The sequence below is a fragment of the Vigna unguiculata genome, chromosome 4 (assembly GCF_037176805.1).
Source record: "Vigna unguiculata cultivar grain cowpea cultivar isolate G323 ecotype 2 chromosome 4, ASM3717680v1, whole genome shotgun sequence".
NCBI classification, from domain to species: domain Eukaryota; kingdom Viridiplantae; phylum Streptophyta; class Magnoliopsida; order Fabales; family Fabaceae; genus Vigna; species Vigna unguiculata.
This window is the reverse complement of record NC_140795.1, coordinates 34,251,790-34,276,231: the sequence shown is the minus strand read 5'-3', so window position 1 is coordinate 34,276,231 and position 24,442 is coordinate 34,251,790. Positions and strand designations below refer to the sequence as shown.

At 33.2% G+C, this 24,442-nt stretch overlaps 1 pseudogene; it reads right to left on the bottom strand.

The window, feature by feature from the left end:
• Positions 1-642: 642 nt before the first annotated feature.
• On the bottom strand, positions 643-2,680 carry LOC146887066 (uncharacterized; annotated as a pseudogene).
• Positions 2,681-24,442: the final 21,762 nt, after the last annotated feature.

The window sequence follows — 24,442 nt, the reverse complement described above, 5'->3', positions numbered from 1 at the left end:
ATTTGAAGAGATATTGCTTCTAATTATTATATAATTAATTTCTCTATCAGGAACAAAGGTAGAAAATATTTGAGTTATTGGGCTCATGAAAATTAATAACAAATTGGGCTCTTCCTCCTTTTTTATTTATTTTTTCTCTTTTTTTTTCTTTTTTTTATTTTTTTAGTTTTTTTTTTCTAAAATTAAAGTTTGAAAATATTTAAAGAAAATTTTGTTTCACCTTATTTTCTATTTTTTTTTATTTTTTGAAAATAAATTTATTCACCCGGACGAAATTGGGTGTTGACAAGGATGATCGTGTGCGGCTTCTTAGTTGTCTTCGTAAAGTGTCTCTAAATTCCCTATGTCAAAGATATAAAATATATAATGTAATGTTGAACGAAAAACCAATTATACAAAAGTACATGACGATGCGCTTGCAACTTTTCCTTTGCCGATAGAGTGAAATATACAAAAGACCCGACTGGTTTTCCAACTTGTGGGAATAATGTACTTACATTAGATGGAACAATATGAGGTTCATCATTAACATGACGTTGTCGATTAAATACAATCTCAATTCCATCTAAATATCTAGAACAAAAAGTTAAAGCCTCTTCAACCATGTATCCTTCAGCTATTGACTCTTCTGCTTGTGCCTTATTACGAACATAAAAGTTGCTCCATCAAAACATGTGAGTCACGACTTTTTAATCCACCAAGCTTGCGTTGTTTGACATCAATGCATCTACTAATGTTACTAAAGTAACCATCTGGAACAGTCATGTTCTTCAAAGTTTTGAGAAAGATATCTCTATTTGCATTTGTCAATGTATATATAGCAGGGAGATATCTACCATTCTCAAAAGGCCAAAGTTCAAGTCTAATACCCCAAAGCTGTAAATCCTTTCGTGCTTTTAGATTGTCTTTACATTTGTTTGAACTATCATTCAACAAGGTAAATACCACATTATCACATACATTTTTTTCAATATGCATAACATCCAAATTGTGATGTAATAAGTTGTCTACCCAATAAGGAAGTTCAAAAAATATACTCTTTTTTTGCCATTGTTGAGTGTCTAACTTACCTTGATTAACTCCCCGTTGTCTTTTGGCTCGTTCTTCAAGTACTGGTGATTTCCCCAATTCAACATTGACATTTTCAACTTGTTGTAAGACATCATATCCTGTCACTACCATTGGTGGATTTCTATTTTCTATAGTTCCATCAAATCTCATGCGAGCCAGCCTAAATCTATGCCTTCCATCTAACCAACAACGATGACTCATGAAACAAAATTTACCACCTTTAAGAAGCTTCTTAGGAGTTGTGTCAAAATTACATCTAGGACATGCCAACCCAATATGTGTGTTCCATCCAGATAGGGTTCCAAGACCTGGAAAATCATTGATAGTCCACAATACGGCTGCATGCATATCAAACACTTCATTTCCATATGAGTCAAAAGTTTTGATGCTCGTGCTCCATAACTCTTTCAACTCTTCTATTAGTAGTTGTAAATATACATCAATATCATTTTCTGAAGCTCGCTTTCCTGGAATGATCATAGAGAGAATAAAGGAACTTTGTTTCATACACATCCAAGTAGGAAGGTTGTACGATATGAGTTCAACTGGCCAAATACTATGACTAGTGCTTAGATTTCCATATGGATTAAACCCATCAGTAGCCAAACCAAGTCTCACATTTCGAGGGTTTAAGGCAAATTGAGGATGTTTAAGGTCAAATGTCTTCCATGCCTTAGAATCTCTTGGATGCCTTAAGATGCCTTCATTTGTACTTTTTGATGCATGCCATCGCATATGCTCAGCTATTTTAGAAGATATAAACATCCTTTGTAAGCGTGGCTTCAAAGGAAAATACCTTAAAACCTTTGCAGGAATCCTTTTTCTTTAATTACTTGTACCACTATCACTTGTACCTTTCTTTTTTTTCCTTCCATCTAGATGTTTTACATTTCTTACAAAAGTCCCTATTTGCATCTTCTCCTAAGTACAACATGCAATCATTTGGACAAGCATCGATTTTTGTGTAATGAAGACCAAGCTTGTTAATGATTTTCTTCGCCTCATAGAATGAGTGTGGTATTTTAGCTTGTTGAAAAGCATCGGCTAACAACTCTAGTATCATGGACATTCCCTTGTTAGTTATTTTGCACATACATTTGATGTGATACAACTTGATCAAGAAAGAAAGTTTAGAATATTTATCACACCCTTCATATAAACTCTCTTGACCTTCTTGCATAAACTGAAAAAAATCTCCAAGATCATCATTCATATTATGGCTTGACTCTGCACCCGTTTCCTTATCATCCACCATGTCATCATTGTATTGATGATACCCAAATGCATCATTAATCATGTCACACATTGGATTATTAGCGGGAATTACTTCATTGTTTTCTTGCGGCATTACATGTATTTCATCTGGTACATTTTCTCCTCTTCTCTCCCCATGTAGAAGCCACATTGTATATCCTTTTGGAAAAGGTTTAAGAATCAAATGTTCATACACTATTTCACGACATTGCCACTTGTTAGAGTTGCATTTCGGACACGGACATACTATCTCACCCCTCACACTGCTATTGGCAAATGAAAAGTCCAAAAATGTGTTCAATCCTTCCATATATTGAGGTGTATTTCTAGGCATCTCTATCCAAGATTTGTCCATTGAGAATGAGGTCTGTTCAAGTCAATTAATTGATACATTATTTCAAGACAAGAATAACATACATTACAAAGGAGAATAGGATTGATAAAATCATAACAAAGGTAATGTGATTATGAACATGTGTTGTTTATTAAGACCTAAGGCAGTCTTTCCAAAATCTTTAGTCCTAAAATAAGTGGGTGGTGCATAATGTATAGCTACTGCTAGACTTACTCTTATTATGTATTTAGTGCAAAAACTGTAACAGTCTGCAACTGTTTATGTTCCATGTAGAGCAAGCTACTTGTGTAGCTTTATAATCTTTGTTGTAACAGTCTGCAAATATTTTTTTAATTCATGAACTTACTGATTAAGGCGTTAACTAAAGAGAAAACCATAACATAAATGCATTTGTTTATTGTTCCTGTTAACAATTTAGTGGCAAGGAGGTTTCCTTTAAGATGAACGCATGCATGCCTTCTGTTTCAATTAAATACACCAAAACCATTTAATTTAATCTGAGGTAATTTTCTAAACTGAATGACCACACTGAAAATTCATCAAATACACCAATTATTTAAGTGAAGTACTTGCCTAATGGTTTCCTTAAACCATATATTAGATGTAATTATGTCATAAGTTAGGTAGCTTGGAAACTAAAAAATGGTTGGCTAGTTGATTGAATTGAAAATATTAGTTAATGAAAAAGGATAAAATTATAGAATGTTGTTATTTAAATTTTTGAACTAAAAATAAAATATGTTTTAAATTAATCAGTAATGGAAAAAATGAAAAGTTAAAAAAATGATAATTTTTAAGCTGTCCTATTTTCATAAACTAGTTAGGGTAGCTTATAAACACACAATCTAGATAAAAAGAAAGTTATTCCAAATCAAATCAATATATGTTTAGAAGACAAAAATCAAATTTTACCTGATAAGGATACAAATATTTTATTGACATCATATTAATCATTAAAAGAGTATATTATTTTTTCAAAATATGTTAATACAAGAATACCAAAAAAAAATTATGAAATATATAATAGATATGAATTTTTATATATAATCAATTATAAAGAAAAGGCTATTATTACAAATTCCGTCTAATTATTAAAGATGAAATTAAATAAAGTTCATTCCTATGTTTTTTATGTGATTTTTTATGATCTAATCACGAGTTGGAGGAATCATGTCTATAACTAAATTTATTAAATGAAGCCCCAATAACTAAAAGGAAAAATTTACCTTAAAAAACTGAAAGGAAACCATTAAATAACATTTTGATAAAGTTTTATCTCTTCACCACCAAAAAACACCACTACATGTCTGCGACTTTGCTCTTATTCCAGGTTCAGTAGCAACTATATGTTAGAAAATGCAGGTTTTATCAGACAACAGAATCCATTACCAAAAAACCTATATGTAAAAAATGAAGTTATGATTTATTTTCAGTATATAATACTTTTATTAATCCAAGACAATACATCTAATAAAGTTTCGCTAAGTTTAAGAAATGAATTTTTTTTTTACTTTTTTGGGATAATTAATATACAATTACCAATCAAGACCTATGAAGTTTAGACAGTGGCCAAAGGATTGATTTTCCATGACATTGTCTTGTATTCACTGGTAAGTTTCACGAGAAAAAAAAGATAAAGATAAAGACCACCAACAAAGAAGAAAACTTCTCGGAAGACATGAATTGGTCAAATTCAAATTCTACATACTAATTGAGAAAGAAAAATCTAAAAAAGCAAACTAAAAGTCATTTTTGACTTACAAATGTACCAAATACCACCCTGAAAAAACAAACAGGGCATCATCGCCATTGAGGTTGAACCCCTCAGTCAAAGAATCCTCTCTATCTATGGTAATCCTTACAAAAACCCCTCCACCTATTCTCATCCACAAAATCTCAAACAAATCCTTCACCCTACAATTAAACCTCTTTATCAAACTGATCATTTTAAACCCCTTCTTCCCTTCACCCTTCTCATTAACATTACCACGCACAATGAAATATGCAAATAGTAGAAACAGAAAATACTGAAAGAGCAAAAAACTTGACAGCAATGGCGCGATTATTTGGCAGTGACAAAATTGAACGCACTCCAATTGCAATGGGTATGGCACGGTTACTTGTTGGTGGCAAAATCGCATGTCAGTGGCAAAATCGCATGCTAGTGACAAAATCGAAAAGAGAAACCAAATTAGGACAAAATCGAAAGAAAAAATCAAATATAGTAACAAATGAAATGAAAACGAAACAGAGATTGAAATGCTGGAAGATGAAATCAGGAGATCGAAAGAGAAAAATCGAAAGACGAAATTGGAAGCAATCGAAAAATCGAAGACGAAGTATGAAAATGAAATTGGAAGCAAGGAGAGCAATCTCCGTTACCTGTAGAAGTTTCATGAGATAGTGAAGAACGATGGTGGAGGATGGTTCCTAAGACCTCTAAACGATCTTCTCCGTTGAAGAACACGACCACGCGACAGATCTTCTCTGCTAAATAGAACACGACCACTCGACGACACCTCCTGAGACGAGACAGTGTTTCTAAAACATTAATTCTTACAAAAGAAAATGAAAATGAACAAATTAATTAAAATTTAAATTTTTTGGGGGTTCTTTAAAAAACCTTTGGTACTTAACTGGGGTTTCTAAAATTAAATATTTTTGTAGTGCATCTCCTATTGAATCACACAAGTGCAAGTCATGGTTCTGTTTCCTTCAAGCAAGCAACGCCAACGATCCCTTTAGGGCCTGCAACCTGAGCCCTCTCCACGCGTGCAACGTATACCTTATGAATGCGCCTGAAACACAACGCAATCCACCAACGCGCAAACCACCAAAAACGTGAAGCTAACACTAATTTCCTCATCACCTACACGTTCAACACTTTCTTCATTTTCAAAGGTATAGCTAGGGTTCTTCACGCGTTGCAACCCTTAGTTGCTAGGGTTTCCTTTCATTCTTTTAACTAGGAAGATGGTTCATGTTTTCCTTTCCTTTGTACACGAAAACTTCACGCTTAGTTTCCTTTTGTCTTTCGTTAGGGTTTAGAGCTGCCTTTCTCCTTCTTTATAAAAGACAAGCTCCTTGTTTGTATGAGAGAGCTTTGATGAATATTGTCGCAACCTAAATCGCGACAGGACGACGGACTTAAAAAGAATTTGGTTTAAAAATAAAGATTTGAAGTTGCCGCCATAGTTTATTCTGGAAAACTATGGAAAACCATAAACATAAAATAAAGTCTACGAAAACCAAATTTAGGGAAGGTATTAGCACCCTACAACCCCCGTCCAAAGGCGGTACCTTTAATTAAATTTGCAAAAGAGATGTGTTTATTTTATAATATTTATTTTCCCAAATATAAAAAATAAGAAATTATTTAACATACATATTTTTCGATTAAAAAGGACCCGACAAGGATTAACCTTGGTCCTACATATTCTCATTAAAAATGAGAAATCAAGGCTACATAGTTCTTTATAAAACTATTTGAAAATGATTTAGAAAACCTTTTGATTTTTAGGGAGTGAACCTGACAAGGACTTGCCCTACTCCTACGTATCTCCATTCACAATATAGAATCAAGGATCATGTAGTTCTTAATAAAACTTAATTAGAATATTTAATTTTTTAAAGTTGTCTTTTGACATTTTTGAAAACAAGTGCCATGCGACGCGTGCGGCTGGGTTGACACCAAAATCATTTTTTATATTTTGTACTTTTGAAAGGGAGTGTCATGCAACGCGAGCGGTCGATTCAACACCAAAACTGTTCTATGATTTTTATATTTTGAAAAGGAGTGTCATGGGACGCGAGCAGTTGATTAGACACCAAAGCAATTTTTATAATTTTTGTATTTTAAAAAGAAATGTCGTGCAACGCGAATGGTCAATCAGACACTAGAAGAAAAATAAGAAAAATAATTTTAAATTTTTATTTATTCTTATTTTTATCATTTTAAAAATTATTTTAATTTTTATTTCAATTTAAAATATTTTGAGAAAATTATATGATTGAAATGTGAGATTTAATTAAAAAAAAGTAAAATTGGAAATAGAAAATGAGAGTGCATAAGTCAGTATGTGTGGGTGCAATGAGAAAAACTATACACTTGGGAATGAGGTGCATAAAAAGAAATGTGTTGTGCATAAAGTAAACACATCCTAACCTAGAAAATGAAATCAAAAGAGTGGAGTGTGTGCTTAGTGAAACGCAGGTACATGAAGTAAAGAGAAACTAAATAAAAAGGGGTGTGAGGTTATTACATTGGAGAGTGCATGAAGTAAATAAGTAAATGGAACCCAATTTTAAAGTAGGGGTGCACAAATTAAATTATGGAGGTTATGGAGGTGTGTGGAGAAAAAATTAAATCTACTAAAACCTAAGTCATAACAAAACGCAACTTTTGAAACAAACACCCTAAACCTCATCTTCTTCCTTCTACTAACGGCCACCATGCAAACACCAATAAACCGAGACCCACAACCAAGCCACCAGCAGTAACGACAACCACTCTTGGACCCGCTATCACCAATAGCGGCGACAACCACACGGATTCGCCCCTATCCATACGTCGCATCTTCCTCATTGAGCCACCACTATTGTCCACGACTTCGACGGGACTACCAACAACAACAACAACACAGCCCCAAGGTCGTCAAAGATATCACCGTTGTCAATACAACGACTCCTTCTCACATTCATCGCATTATCCAATCAAACACTTAAGGTTCTACCATGGCATACCATTCCCCCTGTCACGACCTCTACAACAACACTGGCGACCACCACAAACCATTACACTGACACTCTTCTTCCTCCATTTCATTTATTATTAGTTTGCCAAATATATTGTTTGTGTAAAACACATAGAAACCTCTTGTTGATGTTTGATCGGAATGCCTACTGCCATTAATCATACACAATAACGAAATAAACACGAAACATCATTTTGAAATTATGAACCTGATTATGTTCCGATATGCTCCAATCTTGCCTTTGCTCTCACTGTTATCTCTTGGTCTTTAATCACTCATGGTGTTGTATGAATTCATCAACAATATGGTAATATGAAAATGAGTGATTCAAATATGAGAATGTATGGGTGATGCGTGAAATGTTGTTGGATGAATCCTTGGGGAAGAAAGGGAAAGAAGATTAAAAAGGTCTTGATGATGAAACATGAATTTGTGGATGAATCAGTGAAAGTTAACGTTGTCCATGGGTGTTCTAGTGGAGGATGGCAATGGTGATGGATTAAAGTATTGGCGAGGAAGATGATGGTGTCTGCGCAGGTGTAATATGAAAATGAATGTGTCTCCCAAAACTTCATGTACAATGTGAATTAGAAGATGGCATGAGCAACAGTTGGAGGAAGTTGAAACCATGAGAAACTGCTCCTCTAATTTTTAAAATTGTTCCTTATTTTATTTTTAATTTTAATTAATAAAAAACAAAAATTAATAAATAATAATGTTTTTTAATCTAAAACACAAAATCCTTATTTTACTTAACTTTTAAAAACATAAATTAAAGAAATATTTTTTAAACCATATTATTATTATTATTATTATTTATTATTTAAGATAATTTATTTTTATCCTTTTTATTTAACATTTATTTTTGGATATTTTTAAAAAATGATTTTATTCATGCAGACGAAATTGGGGCTTGACAAATATATGAGTAGATTTTCCCCATTTTCAAAGCTCACCTTTTAGAGAGGTTTCTCGCCTCTAAGGGTTCTGAAACACCGAGAGTGTTGGTGAGGATCCTTGCGAGAACAAGAGAGGATCGTTATCTCCCTGAGAGATTCAAGTTTCCGCCACATCTTGAGTGCATTTGCTCGTGGATTGTTTGATGTTCCATCGATTGGAGCGAGCATCTAGAGCTTCCACGATGGAACGACTTCATCAATTTTTCATACGAAAATATCAAAAGTGTGATTTTCAAATGGATTACAATTACTGTCCACAACAACCATATGTTCCACATAGTTTTCAACAACAATATGTTCCACCATAACAAGTTGAAGTAACCAATGGATCATCCTGTGGGGAAGTTATGATACTAATGGATGAAGTTAGAGAGAAATTACATGTCATTGATGAAAGGTTGCGAGGTGATCAACGATGCAAAAATATTGAGCAAGAGTGGTATGGAAATAAGTAAATACTATTTGACATGTTGGAGGATACAAGTAACAACAACTTTGTAGAATTACTCGTTACTACTAATACCACCTTCCAATGTCATCCGAGATTTGTTGAAACTATTGAATTTATAACAAATGCCTCATGATTTAAGTCAGCTAATGAATGAGGTCGTTAGACATGCTACATTGATGAAAATGATATTTGAAATTAAGCAACAATTGGATGGCATGAATAAGACAAATCAACACATGATCAATGAAATGAAAGAGATGATGATTGCTACACATCAAAATTGGCAGAATCAGTTGGGACAATTGAATGCTGATGTGCACGAGTACATGAATCAAATGTTAAATCAACTAACACCAAAAGCACGTCATGTTTATATATCTACTGATGGGTATATTGATGCAATCATGGATGCTTATACAAATATGTCTATTGATGGACATTTCAATTTTACTAAAGATGTTGTTAAATCTACGGATGAAGAAATTAAAGAAGCTCACATTGACATGTCTACTGATGGATATGAAATGAGTACATGTGATAATTTTCAAAAGCAAAGTTGTGAGAACAAATGGAGGAATCAAGTGTAGTTGAAGAACTAACGATATTGAAAGGTGCATCTAAAGCATCCATTACTATAACGGACTTGGATATGAAATGAGTACATGTCTACTGATGGATATGAAATGAGTACATCTGATAATTTTCAAAAGCAAAGTTGTGAGAACAATACAATGGAGGAACCAAGTGTAGCTGAAGAACTAACGATATTGAAATATGCATTTAAAGCATCTACTACTACAACTGACTTCGTTAATGATAATGCAACAAACTCAACTACTTCAGGTGCAATTTTTTGCTCACGAGATGAGATTATAAGGATTACTAATGATCATGTTAACCATCGTAATACACCTATTAATGATGCAAATAAATTTTTAGTGGTGATCTTTGTTAACTTGGTTGCAGACCAATAAGAAAGGTTGCTAAACAGGAAAAAATGTTAGATTTAAATTTTTTTGAAAACATTATTGATAAAAAAGTGAAATTGCATGCATATTTATTTTCTATTTTTAGCATAAGTAGAAAAAAATTTAAAAAATTTCAAAAATATATGTTTTTATTTTTAATAAAAATAAAATTAAAAAATTGTACAAGATGACTTGTACTTTGTAAAATTAAAGAAAATAATTTTTGAAATAGGTGTGGAGGAGACGAATCGTAGGTAGGTATTCTCTTTTTTTCTATTTTTTTTTCAATTTTTGTTTTTATTTTCATTTAAAAAAGGTGTGATTTCTTTTTGAGAAAATTTTGAAAGTAGTAACTTTGTACTTAGGGAAACTCTTAAACAATATTTCTTATAAGGAATCCACCAAAAATATATCATTGTTTTCAATAAAACATTGACATTGAATTTTTAGGATTTGATTCAGAAACTGGGATAATCATAATTATGGAAAAATAAGAGTCTTCTTGATATGAGTGGATTGTTTCTCCGATTTGCTAATTGAGTTGATTTGAAAATTACTTGATTAAATCTTTTGTGGAAGAGTTTTGGCCTTGTGAGTCTTGAGCCTTAATATAAAGGATGGACCACCATGTGTCATTCCTAGTTTTCTTGAGTGACTTGCTCATGTTTTATTTATAGTCATATTTAACTTGATTCTTTTGTTTTACATCTTAGGTCAATATGCATGATTTAATATTATTGATGAATTTCTTATTTTTAGCTACTTGGCCAAATAAGCTACCTGATATTAATCCATTGATAACTCGTTTGAGCCTTAAATTTCTTTTTCTTGTTTTAAGGCTATTGCAAAACCTTAGAAAGAAAAAGACTGTGTTTTTCCTTACCTTAGGAAGGAATAAGAAGTTAATGGATTATATTAGAAATGGTTGAGGAATAAAGTGTGTGTGGGTGAGTACGTCACCCACAAGTAATAAAAATGGCGAAAAAGGAAATATGATGAAAGTTTTGAAAATGAAATGTAGAAAATTGAAAAATAATTTCTTTCTCAAATATAGCAACTGCTCCTTTGTTCTTTCTATATTTCTTTCAAAAACCCTAAAAATCCTTTTAAGCTTTCCTATCTTTGCCTTGACCCCATTACAACATGTGAAAAGTCCTCATGATCTTTGATTGTAAGTTTTTCGAAAGTTTGTGAATATTAAAGTCTTGTTAAATATCATAAGAGTTTACTTACATGAGTATTTTGAGTGAAAACACAAGTCAAAACACTTGAGTAAATTTTGTAGAGAAAATATACATTTTAAACTTGAGTGGCATCTTTCATATTTGAATTTCATGTAAATTCAAAAGATTAACTCATGCGTGGAAAATAGAAATTTTCTGTTTTAATAAGCATGGCAAACTGATTTCTAGCACATTGATTTGTTTCTAGTTATGTTCATTCCTTTATTCTAGTGTACATATGAAATAAAATAACCCAGAACAATGTTTTGAAATTATTCAATTTTTCCCATAAGTGCAAAAGGATAAATGTAATTTTTTCCAGGAGTGCAAAAGGATAAAAGTGGGGGTGAGTGTAATTTGCTTCATCATAAAATTTCATGAGTGTCAAAAGTTAACACCATTGCATAACTTACCCCCAAAAACACTTAACACCATTGTCACTCAATGGACCTTCACCTTACAGAGTTTGGATATTCTCGTACCTTTCCCGCTTGAAAATAGGCACGTAAAATTCCTAATTGTAGCAATCAGCTACTTTGCCAAATTAATAAATGTTGACCATTGACAACTATTGGAACACAAGTGCAAAAGTTCTTTTGGAAAAATGTGGTATATCAGTATGGTCTACCCTACTAAAGCGTCACAGAGAACGGGTGATGAATGCGTATTTTTGCCCTCATTTGGTATTAAATAATAGAATTTTAATTAATTTGTGTGCTCAAAAGATTAATTTAATTGAAATTACTAATAATTAGGCTATTTGAGCTTGTGTGATAAAAATGTCTTAAAAAATGATTTTAGTTGCATAAATTATCTTTGGATATTCTAATGTTTCTTGATGCAGCTGAAGTTAAGATTAAGCTCATTTAAGGTATGAAATTAAGATTATTCCGAGTTACAGAATAAAGTCAAAATCAATAAATTCTGAAAAGAGAAAAATTAAGAACTAAATACACTCCTAATTTCTACTTATAAACTATTCTTTCTCAAAAAGGGCCACATAAAACCTATTCCTACACCTTTATTTTTCTATATTCACCTTGCTACCACTTAACATCAGTTTAACTAGATCATGCCATGTGGCAATTCTCCACTTTTAAATATGTCCAACCACATCTCGCCACGTGGTCATGATCCACCACTTCAAGTTCTGTCCAATATCAGACTGACACATCATCATCTCCAGCCTCTCTTCCATCTCTCCCAAACTAGAAACCCTACGCAACATGGAAGCCACCATCGTCCACGCATAACCCATGAACCACCACAACACCTTCAAAATCCATAGAAAATGTTGCAGAACTTGAGCCACATGCAACGATGTTGTTAACCTTCATTTTAACGATGCAAATCATATCACGAGCACTCGTAGTCATCACACTAGCACCGCACTATATCGAAGTCGATGAAGCTCTATAGCAGAACCTATAATGCGAGTTCGTCCTTTACGACAACCTTCAAATCAAAATCCAAACAAAACATCATCAACAACCTTTGAATCACCCTTGAACATGCAAGCACTCTACAACAAAGCGCAACACGAACACGAAAGTCACAGTACCACCATGAAGGCATATATGTTCATGAACCATGCAACATTAAAAGCAAGCACCACATAGAATCCTTAATGAAAGAAGAAACCTAGTTGAGAGAGAAAGAAAGAGTTGCCACATGAGAACCTCTCAATGGACACTCAAATGGTCAAACTTGGTTAAACATTGAAAATCTGGTCAAAATTGCAATGTTGGTCAAATACGCCAAGGCTGAATTGGAATTTTAGGTAAGATTTAGGTGTTGATAATTATTTAGGTATTTTTAGATAAATATCTTCAAGATATTTTAAAACTGATAAAATATGTTAAGTATTTCAAAGATATTGCATCAACAAATTAAAAATTTCAGCAAAAGATAAAGTCTAAGTCCAATCAAGTCTTATATATAAAGAAACCAAGGGAGAAGCAAAAAAAAAAAAGTTCGAAACATTGGAGTTTAATCTACAAACTTCTTCTTTTTAATTGAGAATGTACTTTTGTTAATAGTAAGAACATCAAAAATTTAATCAAGAATTTACATTGATTAATTTGAAAATCTAAGATAATAATTAATTGAGCATTAATTTTTAGATAACTGATGATGTATCTGTTTTAAAAAACAATGAAATCAATCTATTTTCTTTATCATTGTTTTTATATCTTTTTATCCTTCACCAATTTCATCTCTTTATTGCTAACCCCTTTTATATAGTTTTTATAAGAAATAATTTGTTAGAAAGCAATCTCATGTTCATTGGGAGATGACTTTGGGTTACTTTATCCTTTCTATTTTTTTAACTACTTTCTAAACATTACTGATGTTGTTATAAATAAGTAGCATTAGTTTGATCATGTCAACGATATCGTTATTATTAGGGGACATAGTTAGAATTTTTATCTTTAGCTCTTTTTTATTGTTTTAATTTAAGTTTTGTTTATGAACGGGAGATAGTTAATTGACAACAGCTTTGAGCAATTCTTACAATAACTCGACAAAAATCATCAGGTCTCTTCTATTGAGCACCAACAAACTAATATGGACAAGCCAAAGCTTTAAAAAAATTTATATTGAATGAATTTAAAAATAAGCTTAGACAAGCCAAAGAATTATGGGAAAAAGAAATTATAAGTGTATTGTGAGGTATCATTGTACTCCTTAGTCATTAATGAAGTAGACACCATTTTTACTTTCATACGAGACTAACACTATGATCCTTGTCGAGCTCAGAAAACATCATTACAATGGCAACACTTCAATAAGGCACAAAGCAATAATAATCTTCAAGTTGATCTCGACATGATACATGAGATTTGAGAGGAAGCCCAAGAAACATAGTTGCTACACAACAAGCTGCTTAAAGATATAATACTCAAGTACATGAACACCTCTTTCACAAAAGAGACCTCATATGGCAAAATCTCGGTGAAGCCAAAAAATAAAAGGCACAAGGAAAATTGACACCTAACTAGGATGGCGTAACACCCCGTTAGGATGCTACTAAAATGCTTAGAGTTTCTCATGCATCTGAAAACAAATTTATTTTGTCACTGTAATACCATCGTTAAAAAATAACAAAAATTGAAACTTTCATTTATTCATCCACATTACCTCAAAATTAATATCTAAAAAATCCTCGATTAAACCAAAATATAAATTATTTCCAAAATAACCTTTATATAAAATAAGTCCAAATACCAAATGATTTCCTTCCCAAAGAAATGTCAAAGATCCTCATTATTGTGCATCACTATTGTGCATCCGGATCAACATATGCAATAATATCAACTCTTGTATATTAACAACATATTTATGAATGTCGTAGTCAAAAATACACATGCAAGGTTAAACTAACTTAAACCAAATATAAACCATTAATAAATATTTTGCAATAATAGAAATATCATCTCATCTAAGCCATTACAACCAATCACATGACATCACATAACCAACCACAATGTTTGTTGTCTCACACAACACACACAAAGACCACATGTAGTCTCAACACAAGAGATCCACCATCAAAATCAGCATAACCCTCACACATAGCTTACCATTAAAACTAGCTAACCTCTATAGCCAAACCAACTATTCCTTCCTACTCCCTAGGAGTTTCTGGACATAGTCCACTCCGCATTGCTCCTCCATGAGTTTTATGGGTGAAGTACACAAATGTCATTTTCCATCCTCTCCTTAAAAGATTTTCCAACGAAGTTCACCTCCAATACAATTATGTCTAGTCCATCATTCCCTTATGCTTTGCTAGAGACCACAACCAGAGACCTCAAGGTCAGCTCTTGGAGCCCCCACAACTCTTGTTGAGACACACAATTCTCAACCAAACAATAAAAACACATGCATGTGTTTCATTCAAATAACTCCTACTCTAACTAATCATAATCTCCTCTAACCATCCTGATAAGATTAAAACTTAATCAACACATAAAAATGTCCAAAATACAAAAAAAAACAACTTGTTGTAGTAGCTGAAAAAATCACGAACAAAAAGACTTCCCGAGTCGTGTAGATTCACTACCATTAAGGACTTATCTGTGGTGTATTCCGCAAGCCCCCCAGGATACAACAGGAACTTCTCAAAATTTCTGAGGATCTCAGAACTAGCAAGATAACTCTTAAAAAAAGTAAATAAATAAACCCTGAATAAAAGAAGAGATATAAAAGAGAAAGGAGGTTGAGAGAACGAGAGAGAGTGAATGAGAGTATGAAAGTGTGTGTTTGATGGAGGAGTATAATGCTCTATTTATAGATAGTAGATGGGGGCAAAGATAAGCCAAAATCCAAGGCCTACGAAAGACAATCTAGAGCAAACCAACATTCATGTGGTGTGCGGAAGGGAAACAAACCCAACATTTTAACAAAATGGTAGCAACGCCTGCACCATATCCGCATTTGAAAAAGAAGGGAGAAAATCTTGCGTTTTCTTTGTGCAACGACTTTTGTAATACAAACGGTATTTATATAACAATCCCCCACATACTCCAGAATATAAGAGATGGAAAGAAGAAAAGAAAAAATCCTAAGTCTCACATAGGATGTAATGTATCAAAGCTGGTATAACAAGCTATATGAACCAGTCTTGGATTGGGAAACTTAACACACAGTGTAGTTGGTGTTGCAAGCTATATGAACCAAGGACATTTGATGTGTGTTAGCAGTTCATCAATCACAATACACCCTCACAATTCTTTGTTGTTATTGTTGTGTTGCACTTACTAGGACATGCGTGTACCTGGTGTTCATGAGTCTTTAAAGATCATGCCAAGTTCTCATACAAGGGCCCCACTTGACACTCATATAGGTGATTTCATCAAGCGTATGCTGCAAATCATACACCACCCATAAAGGATATTAAAATCATCAAAACTTTATTTAAACTAAAATTCTTACACCATAGAGAATTTTAATCTCAGAGTTTAACCTCTAAAAAATGCAGTCTCTAGCACTTTCACACACACCATAGAAATGGACATAATTGATTTAATATCAATTTTGTGTTATCAGAACTAACAAGTGACTTATTTTACCCATATGAATCTTATTAATGGGATCTCCAATCACAAAGGTTAGGTTACCATCACTTGTTTGTTTGCAAGTGGCTTAAGACTCATTCCCTTTGATTTGTCTAATATCATGTTTCTTCCCAAGGGTTTAGTTAGAGGATCTGCTAGATTATGTTCTGGCCTCACATAATCAATGGAAATAATTTCACTCTTTAGCGGCAACTTAACCAAATTATGTCTCAATTGTATATGTTTGCTCTTTCCATTGTAGTTCTTGTTTTTAGCTATAGCTATTGCCAATTGGCAATCACAATGCATTGACACAAATGGGGTTGGTTTCATTGCTAGAGGAATGTTTGCTAAGAAGTTTTTCAACCACTCAACCTCACTACTAGCCATTTTGAGAGTAACAAACTCAGATTCCATTGTTGATCTTGCAATAATTGTTTGATGGCTGATCTCCATGAATCGCACCACCCCCAAGTATGAATACATAACCACTAGTGAATTTTGTCTCATCTGAATCAAAGATCCAGTTAGAATCACTGTACCCTTCTAGTACAACGGTAAATCCACTATATTCAATGGCATAATCCATTGGACCTCGTAAGTATCTCATAAGTCTTGCAAGTGCATCCCTATGTTTCTGATTAGGATATTGAGTGTACCTACTCAGTCTACCTACTGCATAAGCAATATCAAGTCTTGAAAAGCTCATTAAGTGTAGTAAGCTCCCAATTATCTGGGCATACTGAGGTTGAGAAATAGCTTCTCCTCTATTTTTCATTAATTTAGAGTTAGCATCATAAGGGGTACTCACTGGTTTGAACTCATAATATCCAAACTTCCTAAGAAGTTTCTCAGTGTATTATTCTTGGGATAGTAATATACTATCTCCCTTCCTTATTATTCTAACACCTAAAATCACATTGGCTTCACCCATGTCTTTCATTTCAAAATTAGATCCTAGAAACAATTTAGTTTTAGAAAGTATATCAATGCATGTACCAAATATTAACATGTCATCCACATACAAACATATAATGACACATTCACCATTTTCATGTTTAGAATACACACATTTATCAGCATCATTAGGTAAGAAATCATCACACAGTAAGACACTATATAGTTATTCATGCCACTATTTTGGATTTTTTTTAACCTATACAACGATTTTAAAAGCTTGCATACCTTATTTTCTTGACCAGGGAAAACACACCCCTCATGTTGAGATATAGATTTCCTCCTCTAAATCACCATTTAGAAAATCAATCTTAACATCCATTTGATGTATCACTAGCTTATGGGTAGTTGCTAAGGCTAACAAAACTCGAATTCAGGAAATCCTAGTCACATGGGCAAAGGTGTCAAAGTAATCTATGTTAGGTTTTTGAGTAAAAATATTTGCTACTAACCTTGCTTTATACTTATCTATGGATCCATCTGGATCATACTTTTCTTAAAGATCCACTTACAACCAATAAGTTATGCTCCTTTAGGCAAATCTACTAAGGTCCAAGTATTATTTTTCTGAATTGATTCAATTTCAGTCCTAATGGCCTTATCCCATTCTTTTGCATAAGGAACACTAGTAGCCTCTAGAAAGCTTGTTGTTATCATTTTCAACTAGATAAGTATAAAAGTCATCTCTAAAAGAAGTTTTCTTCCTTTGTCTTTTACTTCTTCTCAAAAATTCACACATGGCATCACTATTATTATCTATAGATTGTTCAAGTGTTTCACTAACCTTTAAAGGAAATATATGTTCAAAGAACTCAACATTTTGTCTTCGCAATAGTATTATGTTCAATCACGCCAATTTTAAGAACAAGAAACCTATAGGAAACACTATGTTCAACATAGTAAAAACATACAATTAGAGATTTTAGAGCCTATTTTTCTTTTCTTAGGATCATGTAACATTACCTTAGCTAGCCACCCCCACACACTTAGATATTTAAGATTAGGCTGATAACCTCTCTACAACTCATAAGATGTTTTATCAGTTTTCTTATGAGGTATTCTATTTTGTTAAAAACATGCAGTAGGAAGGGCTTCTTCCCAAAGGTTATCAAGTGCACTAGAACTAATAAGAATGGCATTCATTATTTCCTTGAGAGTTCTATCCTTTCTCTTAGTTACTCCATTAGCCTCAAATGAATATAGTGGGGTTACTTCATCGATGATATCTTCTCTAACACAATATTCATTAAATAAAACATATTCACTACCTCTATATGGTCTAATCTGTTTAATTTTCTTATTCAATCGGTTTTCTACTTTTGCCTTATACTTTAAAAACCCATCAAAAAATTCATCATTATGCTTGATTAACTACACTTTGGTGTATCTAGAATAATCATTTATAAAGGTTACAAAATAATTTTTACCACCTCTAGACATAGTCTATTTTAAATTGGCTAGATCAGAATGAATTAACCCTAACAATTCAGATTGATGTTCTACAATATAACAAGTTTTCTTTATTATTTTAGATTCTACAAATATGTCACATTTACCACTTTTTTATCATGCATATTAATTAATTCTAGTTGTTGTAATTTCATAACATACGAAGAATTCACATGTCCTAATCTAGAGTGCCACATATCATACAAGTCAACGATATAAGCAGAAGAAGATTCATTAATAATTTCTGAAATATTGAGTACAAAGAGACCTTGATCAAAATATCCTTTCCCCACGAAAACATTATTATTTGTCATTACAATCTTGTAGATTTGAATGACATTTTAACCCCAACCTTTCTTAGTAAAGCTACAAATATTAGATTAACTCTAATGGAGGGCATGTTTAGCACATCACTCAAGGCCAAAGTCTTCCCAAATGTGAGTTTCAGAAGAACTTTTCATTTTCCTAGGACAGGAGTTGTCTTGGATTCACCAAGATAGACATGTTCTTCTTCATCCCCTACACTCGTATAGCAGGTAAAAACACTTATTTTTGCACATATATGCCTGCTAGCACCAAACTCTACCACCCACTTATTCACATTGGTCATTAGATTTACTTGTGAAATAACCAAAACTATAGTATCTCCCCCTTGGGCTACATTTGTCCTAGGAGGATTGTCGTTTCTTTCTCTACGTCTGCATTGAGGTGCATATGGCCAGACTTCCCACATACGAAGCAATTTCCCTTTTTCTCAAATGTGGGGTTAAATCCTTTGGGACAAGAATTTCGGATATTACTTTTCTTATTGTGATCAGGTTTATTCTCATACCTTTTTGAAGCAGGTTTTTCTTCTACAATGTTAGCTTTTGCAAATAATGCTTTGGCCCTTGTAGTAGCACATTCCTACCTATTGGTATCTTTGACTATGATGTGTGTAAAGAGCTCTTGGGGCGATATCTTCTTGTGCTTGTGTTTCAGCTGTTGTTTATAGTTAGTTCAGGATGACGGTAGTTTCTCGATCAGGAGTTCTAAAACAAATTCATCAGGAAGGATTATGTTCTCTACTTTGGTATATTCAAGCAGCTAGTGATATTCGTTGATTTCGATCTTAATGTCCTTATCTTCAATCATCTCCTAGTAGTAGTAGTTTCCTATGATGATCTTTGTCTAACTACATCTTCAGTAGTATATTTGAGGATCAACGAATCCCAAATTTCTTTCCCTTCCTTGTATGAACAATACGCATCGAACAGGTCATTAGACAATGCACTAAGTAGAGTGTGTCGACATACCTTGTTTGCCTGAATCCAGTCTTCAACTTGTTTTGAAGAGATACTAGAGTTGGGTTTTGAAGATGTGAGAGCAGTAACAACTTCATACATGTCTAAAAGGGTAGACACGGGTTCTTGCCAGCGTCGAAAGTTCTGTCCAAAGAATACCTCAATTTTTGTCACATCCGAAAATGGTTTCACAAAGATTGTCTGACCTCCAGAAACAGTATTCGGATTCTTCATAGAGGATGTATTGTTGTTGTTGTTGCTGTTGTCAGCCATAAGTCCTTAAGATTGTTGTAGTAGTTGACAAAATCACAAACAAAAAGACTTCCCAAGGTGTGTAGATTCACTGCCCTTAAGGACTTATCTGTGGTGTATTGCGCAAGCCCCCTAGGATACAATAGGAACTTCTTAGAATTTCCGAGGATCTCAGAACTAGCAAGATAACTCTTAAAAAGAGTAAATAAATAAACCCAGGATAAAAGAAGAGATGTAAGAGAGAAAGGAGGATGAGAGAACAAGAGAGAGTGAATGAGAGTATTGAATTGTGTCTTTGATGGAAGAGTATAGTTCTCTATTTATAGATGATGGATGCGGGCAAAGAGGACCTAAAATCCAGGGCCTACGAAAGGCAATCTAGAGCATACCAAAATTCAAGTGGCGAGGGGAAGGGAAACAAACCAAACGTTTAAAAAAATGGTTTCAACGCCTGCACCATATACGCATCTGAAAAATAAGGGAGAAAATATTGTGTTTTGTTTGTGCAACGACTTTTGCAATACAAGCCTATTTATATAACAACTCATATTCTAACTCATCATCATCATTTCAAACCATCCTGATAAGATTAAAACTTAATCAACACACAAAAATGTCCAAAATACCAAAAAACCAACTTGTTGGTTTTTGTTGGCGCCTAACGCCTCGTGTCTCGTGATAAGTGTAAAAAATAAGTAAATTTTCCATTTGAAATTGACAATTATCATGTATGAAATGGTTTTATTTATGTATAAAACAAACCTCCTTAAGCTTAAGATACATAATAAAGTATTGCGAATTGGAGTTTATGAATTATGTTGAATATAGAGAAAATATTGTTTGAGATTAATCTCTCTTGTGCATAAACCACACATAGGGTAATCTATTTATAATAGAGAGATGTACAACTAAAAAGAGTAACTAAAAATAAATAGAGGAAATAAAAGATATTGTTTGCTATTGTGATTATCAATATCTAACATTATCTTAACAATATCAAACAATATCTAACACTCCCCCTCAAGTTAGAGTATACAAATTATATGTGCCAAGCTTGTTACAAATTCTAGGCCCCCGTAAAGACTTAGTAAAAATATATGCTAACTGATCACTTGAGTTAACAAACTCAGTCTTGATGTCTCCAAACATCTTTTCCTAAATGAAATGACAATCAATCTCAATGTGTTTGGTCCTCTCGTGAAAGACATGATTACAACTAATATGAAGAGCAGCTTGATTGTCACACACAAGTGTCATTTGAGTTACATCTCCAAATTGTAACTCTCTAAGTAATTGTTTGAGCCAAACAAGTTCACAAGCAGTTGAGACCATAACTCTATATTGTGCTTTTGCATTTCCGTATTGTTTAATGAAAACATGTTTTATAAACACAAAATTGTAGAATTTGCAAATGCAAATAAATAGCCAGAGCAGGTATCATTAGAAGAAATTTCAGAAAGTGGTGTAATCAACAAAAGGCAAAATACAGAGGTAGAGTCAGAGTCTACGTCAGAACATGAATAAATAATAGAGACAACAACTCCTGAAGTCCTAATTAGAAGATCTAGTAAAACAGTTATAGCACCACAAAGGTATTTTCCTTCATTGCATTACTTGTTGTTGACTGATGCTAGTGAGCCAAAGCATTGTTCTGAGGCTAAGCATGGAGATGAATTTATTAAGTGGGAGCTAGTAATGGAAGATGAGATAAATTCTCTTTAGTAGAATAAAACATGGTCTTTAACCAAGCTACCAGAAGGAAATAAGGTTTTGCAAAACAAGTGGGTCTATGGGTTAAAAGAAGAATCAGATGGTAGCAAAAGATATAAGGCTAGAGTCGTAGTGAAAGAGTTCCAACAGTGACAAGGAATTGACTTCACAAAAATTTTCTCTCATGTTCTCAAGATGACTACCAATAAAGTTACCTTAAGTATAGTAGTTGCTAAAAATCTTTGTTTTGAGTAGTTAGATATGAAAACTTCATTCCTACATGGGGATCTTGGGGAAGAAATCTTTATGGCACAACCAAAAGGTTTTGAAGTACAAGGCAAAGAGAATCTTGTATGCAAGCTTCATAAAAGTTTGCATGGATTGAAACAAGCACCGAGAAAATGGTACAAGAAGTTTAATGAGTTTATGAGAAACTCAAGATTTCACAGATATGAAGAAGATCATTATTGTTACGTGAAGAAATATGTTGACAGTTATATCATTCATACCTTGTATGTAGAGATGTCAAAATGGGTTTCAACCCGTGAGCTAACTCGGCTCACCACGAGTTTGAGCTGGGTTAGGTTGAAAAAAATTCAATTTTTTCAAAAGTGGATTGAACTCAACCCAGCTCACTTAACCCACTAGTTAAACGGGTTCGAGTCGGGTTGAAGGAGGGTTAACCAACCAACATTTTTTTACAATTTTTTAATAATTATTTACTACTCCTAATTATATAGGTTCACAATTTCATATTTTTAAATGCTAGAATGTTGCTCAATAACATTTGAATAGTTTTAATGTTTAATCAATTTGATTCTCAAGTTATATACGTTGATACTTTAATCTTTAACTATAATTTTTATAGGAAATTACTCAAGCAACCGTCTTATAAACAAATTTTTCTAAATTAGCATGACAAAAATGTGTAGTCTTTTTAGTTATATTTTGTTGAATAACATGACAGAAAATGTGTAATATTAGCCATGTTTTCTTAGATTATATGGATACTTTCTTGGAAACAATTAATCATATATTTATGGTGAGCATGATGAAGACATTGACTCTTAATTTTATTATGATTGTCATCTCATGGGTTGCTTAAAAAATTATTTAAATATTTGAATTCTTAAAAGTAATAAATATTTTTTTATGTAGGTTGGTGAGCCAACCCACTTAATCCACCAACCAGTGGTGGGTTGAGCCGGGTTGCAAAATTGCTGGTTCACCATAAAGTGAGTCGGGTCGGGTTCATTAATTTTCAACCTAGCTCGTGATGACACGAGTTGGCTCACTTTGACATTATACTTGTATGTTGATGACATGTTGATTGTTGGTGCTAATATGACAGAAATTGATAGATTGAAGAAACAATTGTCAGAAAATTTTGAAATAAAGGATCTTAGTCTAGCCAAGCAAATTCTTGGTATGAGAATCTCCAAGGATAGAATTGAAGGTATTATGAACTTATCTAAGGAAAAATATATAAAAAAATTGCTTCACAGGTTTAATGTTGGAAATGCCAAAACCAAGAATACACCTTTGGGAACTCACTTAACGTTTTCAAAAAGGCAATCTTCTCAAATAGAGGAAAAAGAAATCACATGTTTAAAGGGCCATATGCATCTATAGTAGGGAGCTTGATGTATACTATGGTTTGCACCAAACTGACATAGCACATGTAGTGGAAGTTGTGAGTAGGTTTCTATTAAATGCCGAAAAGAAGCATTGGGAAGGCGTGAAGTGGATATTGAGATATTTGAAGGGCACTTCAAAGATGCGTTTGTCTTTTAGAAGGAGTAATCTCACTTTACAGGGCTTTTCTGATGCAGATTTGGGAGGTGATTTGGATGCTACAAAGAGCACACCAGGTTACATTTTTACGTTGGGTGGTACAACTATCAATTGGAAGTTCAAACTTCAAGGAAGAGTCTCCCTCTTAACCATTGAAGTTGAGTATGTAGTTATCTCAGAAGCAACAAACAAGATGATATGGTTGAAGAATCTTCTAAAAGAATTAGGAAAACAACAAGATGACTCACCGTTGTTTAGTGACATTCAAAGTGCTATTTGTGTTGCTAAAAATCCAATTCTTCATTCCAGATGCAAGTACATTGAATTGAAGTATTCTCATAAAATAGGGTAGAGTTGTTCAATATATTATTCTGAGAATACAATTCCTATATACAAGGCCATAATCCTATTTTAGGAAGTTTAATAATAGCACCTAGAAAATCAAATCCCTATGATTTAGGGATACCATCATACACTGCAATTATAATCTTCTAAATAAGGAAATAATAAAACACAAATCCTGACAGAATTAATACAAATAATGAAACAGATTTTAACGCTCCCCCTCAAACTGGTGAATAAGTATTTTCCATTCTCAGCTTGGAAACAATACAATCAAAGTTGTTGTTTTTCAGCCCTTTTGTTAGAATATCTGCAAGGTTATCTTGTGAGGAGACATATGGAGTGTAAATCAGACCATTGTCTAATTTTTCTTTGATAAAATGTATGTCAACCTCAATATGTTTGGTTTTGTCATGCTGTACTGGATTATGAGTTATGCTAATAGCATATTTGTTATCACAATGAAGTTTCATTGGTTCATCCAATTTTATCCTTAAGTCTTCCAATATTATCTTCAGCCAGAGTAGTTAACATATCCCTTGTGTCATTGCCCTGAACTC